Source organism: Dasypus novemcinctus, chromosome 25 (assembly GCF_030445035.2).
Source record: "Dasypus novemcinctus isolate mDasNov1 chromosome 25, mDasNov1.1.hap2, whole genome shotgun sequence".
Taxonomy (NCBI): domain Eukaryota; kingdom Metazoa; phylum Chordata; class Mammalia; order Cingulata; family Dasypodidae; genus Dasypus; species Dasypus novemcinctus.
In genome coordinates, this window is record NC_080697.1 from 3,800,131 (window position 1) to 3,810,222 (window position 10,092).

At 38.1% G+C, this 10,092-nt stretch overlaps 1 pseudogene; it reads left to right on the plus strand.

Annotated features, from left to right (window-relative positions):
- Window positions 1–9,749: 9,749 nt before the first annotated feature.
- LOC111763045 (U6 spliceosomal RNA) lies at window positions 9,750–9,838 on the plus strand (annotated as a pseudogene).
- The last annotated feature ends 254 nt before the right edge of the window (window positions 9,839–10,092 follow it).

The window sequence follows — 10,092 nt, forward strand, 5'->3', positions numbered from 1 at the left end:
ATACATTTTGGAGCACAGCTGCACCACACGGATAATAGTTTACATTGTAGTTTACACTCTCCCCCAGTACTTCCAGTGGATTATGGCAGGATATATAAAGTCTTCTATATTGTATATGTGACTTTACTGTGATCTAAAACTTTTTCGAAGACAAAATTAAAAACTGAAAAAACAAAAAGGATGTAGACAATGAGGAAGAAATGAAAGAAACTACTTTGCCCCTACATACAGGGCAACACCTATTACAGTGATGAAAGGCAAAACATCACAAAGTTTTACGATATTTTTCATTTTTTAATACCCCAATTCATTTTTACTTAATTTCAGTTTTTCTAAATTAGTATGTATTCTATTTCTAATCTTTCAACCTACCATTACTATTTAATTTTCCTATTAATTGAATTTGGCAATATATTAGGCTTCATTCTTGAAGAAGTTTTGGATCACAGAGGGGTTCATCTATGGCAGGGGAGGAGCACTGGTGTGGGGTGTTATTGATGGGGGACACATAGTTGGGAGGGAGTTCTCCAGGACGTGGTTATAGGGTATATAAAATGTTCAGATATTTGTTGGATATTTTCATAGTAGTTACAATGACAAACGACAACTGAGGGAGTGCTGAGTTCTTAGCTAGGGGAGCTCTGTCACATTCCCCAATGGAAAAGCAACAACCCCTATTTTATTTTTATTCACTTCTGTATTTATAAGGGACTATATGGCAGGACCAAAAGACCACAGCTCTGGAATCACACATGTTTGATTTGTTGGATGCTAACTCTACCACATAAATTGTGTCACTTGATTATTTAAACCTCAAATTTAAGGAATTGTGTGCCAAGTGAGATCATACTTTTGAACCACTTAAGTACAACGCTTGACAAATGAAAATGTACTCAATAAACATCAAGTATCATTATTATTAGTTGGAGTATTCCTTATCAAGTTACACTTGCTTAAGTCAAGTAATTTTTAAAGTCCAATACCGTATGAATAAAAGCAATGGAAACAAATTTGTATGTGCCAACTCAGTGTTTGACAAAGAACCATTCTTAAAGTATGGTACACTTAATATTGTTCATCAATTATTTTTATTACATCATAGTTTAGAGTTTAAATTCTTAGTATGACTTTAAATGAAGGCAAAAATACATTTATTATATAGCGAATTACTATGGAATGACAAATATATTGAATTGTTAGCATTGTCTCTTTTCCTCAAAAGATTTAGTGATCATTAGACATTCTTTAGTCACCTGTTCTTATTTTAGGTAGTAGAAATGAATTATAAGTGTGCCCCCTTTGAAACAGTTCAGAGACTGTGAGAGAAATTGGCATGTTATAATAACAACCCTTTTATTATAAAACATACTGACTTGTATTTCCAAAATGCTGTGGTTCATGGAGAAGGGAGTGCTTGAGTAAGTCCATGAAAGGGCAGTCAAATGGCTAAAAATTTTCCAGTTGGATTAGGAATGGAGGAGGTAAGGCATAGGAGCATTTTGTGTAGAAGAATATGGTCAAAACACAGATTTGTGGAATCGGACAACCAAAGGAAATGAAATTGTGGTAGTACCTTGGAGCAAACTCTGCAGGACACACAGGGCTTTCATCCTTACAAGGGGACCAAGGTAAGTCTTTACAAAGAGAGTGAACAGCTTAGTGTTCAGAAAGTGTAGTGTAGAGGATTGACTGGAAAAGGGGAAACTTGGGCTTCTGCTTTTAGCTCTGAAAGTTACAGAGCTTAGGAGTTGTCACTTCTGCCCTAACAATATAAAAAAGCTGAAAATCCATGACTATTTTTGGAATCATCAGAGAATAAGGTCACAGGGCAATCACCACCCTGGACTCTGAAGAGGTGACCAAATAGAGACTCAGAGCCAAGAAGAGCTGACCTGGAGCAGGAGCTGCTGGATGAAGAATTTAGGAACATGGAAATGATAATTTTGAAAAGCTTCCAGAGACTGGGTTCTGACTAGCTTGTGATGGAGAAATTCATGGAGGACGAGCTAGAGCCCCAACATTTTCAGAGTTCTATCTCCAAGAACTCCAACAGGTTCTCACGGTGAATACTCAGGAAGAATCCTCTTGCGTTTCTTGCAGGGGGAGGGAAAAACAACGATGTTTAATATGTCCAGAAGTTCTTTATGAAAAGGCTAAAGTATAAGAAAAAAGACGTTAACAGAGCCTCGTATAACCTGAGGAGGGGCTATTACTCAGCTCCAGGCCTTCTGGTCTTTCTCAGTCATCAAAGGGTGAAAAAAGCCTACAAATATCTGAGACACTCAAAGCCAGAAACATAGGTCAACTGAAAGCTTGAGACTTAATCACAGGACTGTGTAATACTTGTCCTTCTTCATATTTTTTTTATTTTATTTTATTTTATTTTTTTTTAATATTTATTTATTATTATTATTTTTAATTACATTAAAAAAAAATATGAGGTCCCATTCAACCCCACCGCCCCCGCCCCCCACTCCCCCCACAGCAACACTCTCTCCCATCATCGTGATACATCCATTGCACCTGGTAAGTTCATCTCTGAGCATCACTATATCCCATAGTCAATGGTCCACGTCATAGCCCAGACTCTCTCACGTTCCATCCAGTGGGCCCTGGGGGGATCTACAGTGTCCCATAATTGTCCTTGCCTTCTTCATATTTTGTCATCACATCACCAGGGCTGCAAGACAACAAACAGTGAATTGGAGTGGAAGGAGCTGCAAGCCACAGAATCTACTTAGGAAGGAGCTGCTAGGGAATTCAAAGGCAATAGGGGAGGCACAAAGGAGGATGCTACAAGAACACGAGGCCCTGGGCACCTGCGGATGTAACACACACAACAGACTGCCCAACCTCAGCCAGAATACAACCTCCCACTAACGTGCTATTTAGTCCATTTTCTATTATCTGATCCATCATATCTGGCTTTCAACAGAATGTTAGAAGACATAATAAAAGGGCAGGAAAGCACAGGCTGGTTAGATGAACCAGGCATCACAAAGATAGGCAGATGTGACGGAGCTACAAATAACTAAGATTAATATGCTAAAGTCTCTAATGGAGTAAAATAAGATAGCATGTATGTATAGATGGGTAATAAAGCACAGAGATGAAAACTCCAAAGATAAATCAATAGGAAAATGCTAGAAATCAAAACCACTTTAACATGCCTTTGCCTCAGTAGACCAAATGAGTCAGGAAAGAATCATTGAGTTAGATGATGGAGCAATAGAAGCTTCTTAAATTGAAATGCAAAGATAAAAGCAGTAGAAGAAACAAAAATACAAAACAAAACAAAAGATCTCAGAAAATTATACCCATGAACTATATGACCTGTATTAGCCAGCTGAAGAGGTACTGATGCAAAGTACCAGAAATCTGTCGGCTTTTATAAAGGATGTTTATTTGGGATACAAGCTACAATTACTCGTTCCTAAATAGTCCAACTCGAGGTTGCTTTCTCATCAAGGTCTGTTACCACATGCTGAATCCAAATGGCGGAAGATCTCTGCCTGGTCTCTTGGGCCTTCCCAGCTGCTTAGCTTCTCTGTTCTCCTCAGCTGCAAACCATTAGGCAAATGGCTCATCTCTTCCAGGGGCTTTAGCTGTTTGAGCCTCCTCCTTTCCATCACATGGTAGGACCAAAATGACCCAGTTTTCTCCTCTTCTGTGTGTCTTCCTGAGTGAGTGTCCATTTCTACCAGCGTGGACTCAGCGTGAGCCATGCCCTGCTGACATGGTCGATCAAAGCCCTAATCTTAACAGGTAATTTAAGCAAAGACATCTCAGGTGAATCTACTACAATCAAAGGTGGATCACACCCAGAGGAACAGACAAGTTTACCAACATAATCTCTCCTTTTTGGGATTGATAAATAATCTCACACTGCCACAGGGCCATTAATAATGTGTAATAAATGCATAGTTTAAATCCCAGAAAGGAAAAGAAAGGGACAAAAGATAGAAGACATATTTGAACGATCGATGGTGGAGAATTCTCCAAAATTAATATAAGACACCAAATCACAGATCCAGGAAATACCAAAGGGGGAAAAAAAAAAATACCCCAAGATGAATCATATTCAAAATGTAGAAAACTGAAGAAAAAGTTTTGAAGAAAGCCAGAGAGAACAAAGCAATGTACCTTTATAGAACAAGATAAAATTTGCATTGGACTTTTTCATCAGAATCCATGTGAGCAAGAAGAAAGTGATCTGAAATAGTCAAAATGTTTATAGAAAGAGAAGGGGAAAAAAAACTACCAACATCGAATTCTGTATCTAGTGAAATTCTCCTTCAAAGGTGAAGGAGGAAGAAACATTTTTTTTGGCAAATGATAACCAAAGGAATTTGTTGCCAATAGACCTTCCCTGCAAGAAATTTTTTAAGTTTTTGAGATAAAAGGAAAATGTGAATCATCACTTTTAAAAAGGAGGAGCTTCAGAGAAGGAATGAATAAAAGTAAAATAAAGTATTTTATTTTTCTTATTCTTTATTTCATAGTAAATTATCTATTTGAAGAATGGAGTAATAATATATTGGATGATTACAGCATCTGAATTAGTGGAATAAATGAAAGTAATATAGCAAGGGTCAAGAATATTCAATGGAATATTCTTTTATTTAAGGAGCCTGTACCACGTGAAAAAAGGTTACTTCAAAGTGAACTTAAGTTAATTAAAAATATATGTTCTGTACTTGAAGACAGCCAATACATTTTTTAAAAAGTTGTATAATTGATATGCTAAGAGATGAAATAAAATGGAATCATACAAAATGCTCAATTAAAACCAGAGATACCAGAAAAAGAGGGAAAATAGATAAAAATGGAAAGCATTGAAAACATTTTCAAACCCGGTACATTTTCATTCAACTATATCCAAAACCTCCTGAAATATGAACGGTCTAAATACACAAAATTGAAAATAAAGACTGTCCAAGTTGATTATAAAATCATCAAATGTTAAATTGTCTACAAGAAAGCCATTTTAAATATAAAGAAACAGAAATTAAAAGGTTGGAAAAATCTATTCCATAGTCACACTAATCAAAAGAAAGCTCAGTAGTAATATTAATTTCAGACAAAGCAGAAGTCAGAATAAGGAAAATCACCAGGCATGCGAAGGGGCACTGCACTATGGCAAAGGGGTCAGTGATTTAGGAAAGCGTAGCAGTCTTCATGACTAAACACCTAACCACAGAGCATCAAAGCACCTCAGGCAAGAGCAGCAGAAGTAAGGGAAATGGGCAAAGCCAGGACAACAGCTTGAGAAATCAGAGCTCCCTTTTAGGTAACTAATAGATCCAACCAGAGAAAATGAAAAAGTGCAGAGTTGCTCTCAGCAGCCCCATCCGTCACCTCGACCTAACTGATATTTATCGACTGTTCCACCCAACAACAGCCAAGAACACGGTACATGTTTCTCTTACGCTCACTGGGAACATTCCCCAGGGCAGCCACATCCTGGCAGGGAACACAAGTCAACAAGCGTCAAGGAGCAGAAACCGTGCGAAGCACATTCTCTGGCGATAAAGGTATTAATCTAGAAATATGAAACAGAAAAACAGCTGGAAAATTCCCAGGAATGTGGAGGCGCCAGCAGCCTACGGAACACGACTGGAGCTACGCTACAAGGTGTTCCGGATCACCTTGTGTCCCTAAAAGGCTCCCAGCTAACTCCGGGCCTGTGAGTGTGGATTTGCTCATCCGAAGGATCTTGGAGCTGTTATTAGCTAAGAGGGGGCCCTGGACTAGGGAGGCCCCTAATAAGGTGAACGCAATCCTGTTCTCCAAGGAGAGGAAATCTAGACAGAGAGAAAGACGGGTGTGACCCAGCAGGGACCGTGCTGGGCCAGGGCGGTCAGGCAGCCTGGCCGGCCACCGCCACCAGGGCAGGGACAGAGGCGCGGGGCGAGGACAGAGGCATGGGGCGGGTTGGCCCCCAGCGAAGGCCTCCACTCAGATCCACGGGCAGGACGCGTCTGGATTTTACTCATCTGTATCACTGAGTTACAGCAGCCCTGGCAAACTAAAACAGATTGGAAACATTGTGAGTTAGATGAAAAGGAAAACACGATTGATCCAAATGTAGGGATGCAGCAAAAGTAGTGCTTAGAAATACATGGATAGTATCAAAGGGCATACTAGAGAATATGAAAGACAAAACACAGGTGACCCACACAGCCACCTTAGGAAATTAGGTCGAGAAGAGGACCAGAAGCCTACAGCAAGAAGAAGGAAGAAAAGGTAAAACTTGGAACATATATTAATAAAATGGAAAGCTGGTTCTTTGAAAAGATCAATAAATTTGGTAGAGCTTTAGCCAGGCTAAAGGAACAAAAAAGAGAAAAGACACATGCTAGTATCTCAAAGGAAAGAGCAGTGGTCTCTGCTGATCTGGAGAGCCTTAAAACATGATAAAAGTATACTGAACAACTCTATGCCACAAAATTTAATAATTTCTATGAAATTAATTCCTTAATGGCATAATCTACTAAATTCAACAAGGAATAGTAAAGAATCAGAATAGTCCAAAATTTATTAAAGAAATTGAATAAAAAACGAACAGTTTTCTAAAAATTACGTATCAGGCCCAGATTGTTTCACTGTTGAAATCTACCAAATGTGCATGGAAGAAATGATACCACTCCTCTACAGTCTCATCCAGAAATTAGAAACAAAGGTTATAAATACTAAGTCTGTGGAGGCGGCATTACGAAAATGCCTAAACCAAAAAAGACATACAAAAAAGAACAAAGACAGACCAACAGATTCCAGAATATAGATGAAAAGTCCTCAACAAAATATAAGCAAAATAAATCCAACAGTGCATTAAAAATTACATACCAAAACTAAATGGGATTTATTCCATTTATGTAAGATTGATTCAACATTTGAAAATCAAGCATTTTAATTCACCATCACAAATGGCTGAAGAAGAAAAAATCATATGATTACATCAAATATCTGAAAAAAATCAAATTGATTGAAAAGTCATTTGAAAAAATCCAACACCTGTTATGAAAAAAAGTCTCAGCAAACTATAAATAGAACGTACTTCTTCAATTTGATGAATAACATCTATAATAAACCTGCAGCTTCTATTCAACTAAATTGCGAGGACCTGGATGCTTTCCTCCAAGGTTGGGAATAAGGGAAAGGTCCTGAGTCATACTGCCCGGGAAGTGTAATATAAACATGAACAGGTGATGGAAGTGCAGATTGAGGAGAAAGGGCAGAAACTTTGTTAGCGAATGACATGAGTATCTATGAAGATGATCCCAAAGAATCCATTAAAACGAACCTTTAACTAATTACCTTTAACTAAAAGTTCAAAAGATACAAGGAAACTAGCGAAAGTCAATTGCTTTCCTGTATGACAGTTGGGCAATTAGAATTTGAAATTTGAAAATACAAAAACACTTACAATAGCCCCACAGGATGAAATATGTAGGTATAAATTTAGCAAAATGCTTACGAGACCTATATGGAAAACAAGACCTTTAACAGATGACACAATAGGCAATTGAAGGCAGAAGCTGGAAGGACACTTAGCAACAGTGACTCTCATTCATTCCTGGTTAGAGTACAAACATGGTAGAGCCACCTTGGAAGAGAGTTTAGTAGTTAGTTACCAAGCTAAACACAGTCACAGATCTAGGTATTTAACTGATTGTTTTGAATACTTATGTTCACTAAAAACTTGCCTATGAATGTTTATTACATCTTTATTCATAATTCACCCAAAACTAGAAGCAACCAAATGTCGTTCAATAAGTGCAGGGGTAAACAAACTGTGGCACATTCATACAATTAAATGTTATTCATCTATTTAGAAGAGAGTTACTAAGTCATGAATTGTATGGATGAACCTTAAATTCATACTGCCAAGTGAAGGAAACCAGTCTAGAAATGCTACATGCAGTGTGATTCCAGTAATGTGGTATTTTGAAAGAGGCAAAGTTAAAGAGACAGTAAAAAGATCAGTGGTTCCTAGGACTTTGAGAAGAGGGAAGGGATGAATGGGTGAAGCACATCATATGCTAATGTTGGACAAAAGATATCACTCATTTGTCCAAATCCATGGCATTTTACAGCACAGAGTGAATCTTAGTGAATGCAAATGTAAAAGAAAAGTCATTGCAAATGTGAGATACCCCAAAATAATAATGCAGACACTGACAATAGAATTGAAGGTTAATAAAAATATGTACATGAAACAATCTCAGTGAAGAGGGTGCTTGGGGAAATACTGCAACATAAATAACTTTTGAAAAAGCAGAATGAATGGTATATAAGCAATTCTAAATTTATTTCTCACAAGGGAATCAATTAACAATTCTGAGGCATGTATAATGGAACTGAACAGTTAAGGAATGTATGGGGGATGGTGGGAGCCAGGGTTATTACTTTTGGAATGGGAATTTACAGATAATAAGGTGCGGATGCTAGAATAATCCGTTTGGTAATAAATTAGAATTGACTATTTCACTAAGAACTCCTGTTTAGCTACTGTAGTACAGGTAGAAGTGGTTTTATGTAGAAATTGCTATTGCTGGCCTATGTAAGCAGGTTGGTTTACACACATCTATTTCTTTGTTCCTCTCAGAGGAGAATTCCTAAAATAACCCCTCCCACCCCACTTAGTGGCCATGAGCACATCCTGTACCCAGGTCCTGCTTTCCGATAACATCCTTTAAAAAAAAAGAACAAATCCTCCTTGGGGAAATGGTGCTGAGCCCAGAGCATCCTGTAGTGCCAGAAAATATAGAAGTGTTAAAAAAAAGAAAGAAAGGGAAGAAAAAAGAGGGAAAAAGAAAACCCACACCTTCCATGTTAATAGAGTTAGTCGCAGGGACATGGGAGCTGATGAAAGATCTCCTAATGGCCAAATGTGGAACAACTGGAGCAATAAATAAATACAGTAGCATCAGCTTGTAACCCAGAATATAAAATAAATATCTTCAACCTCATACTGATAAAAATAAATGATGGCAATAATAAATAATTTGGGTAAAAGAAACTAATCTCCCATGCAGAAGAATTTCAAATAATTTATGAGGATGCTCCACCATAAAGAAGGGGAACATAACGTCCAACTATTTAAGTGCAGGCTCTTCAAGTGACTTTCTTTTAAATAGTACATTATGGAAATTGGGGGGAATAAGTCGCTTTGCAGTAGAAAAACCTGACAAACGCCACCTCAGCCAGGTGATGAAGGCCACCAGGCGCAGAGCAAGCCGTGCTGCGCACAGTGGTGGGCACGGCTCTTGACTGCTGTGGCCTCCCGTCCCCAGAATGCTCAGGCATGCTCCATTAGAGAGACATCATAAGAAATGCATGATGGGACTCCTCAGAACTGCCCGGGTCACTAAAAACAAGGGAAGCCTGAGGAACGTCATCGCAAGGGGAGCCCAGAAAGACACGAGAGCTAAGCGAGTGCTGCCCGGATGAGACCCTAGAGCAGAAAGGGGACTGTCACCAAAAACTAAACTAAACTAAAACTAAACTAAACCAAACTAAACTAAACTAAACTATACCAAAAACGTTTACAAGTAATGGACTTCAGTTAATAAAAGTGCAGCAATCCTGGTTCATTAATTGTAACAAATATACCATACATACTTACTAATGTAAGATGCTAATTATGGGAGAATTTATATGTAAGACTATGTGGGAACTCTTTGTATTATCCTCTTAGTTTTTTCTTGTTTTTGTAGAATTAAAACTGTTCTTAAAAATAAGGTCTAGTGCTCACTTCAGCAGCACATACACTAAAATTGGAACGATAGATTAGCATGGCTCAAGGATGCAAATTCATGAAGTGTTCTGTATTTTTTCTAGCAATGGAAGATCTTGTAACACTGATAAAAAGGTGGTGGTCACCAGAGGTTCTGAAGGGAGGGAGAGGGAAAAATAGGTGTAACATGGCATTTTTGGGACTTTGGAATATAGGCCATTATATATTTTGTCAAAATCTATAAAAAGATATGGTACAGGGAAGCGGCTGTGGCTCAATCGATTGGGCTTCCGTCTTCCATATGGGTATGGTACAAATTATAAACCATAATGTATACTATTGGTCATGGTTAG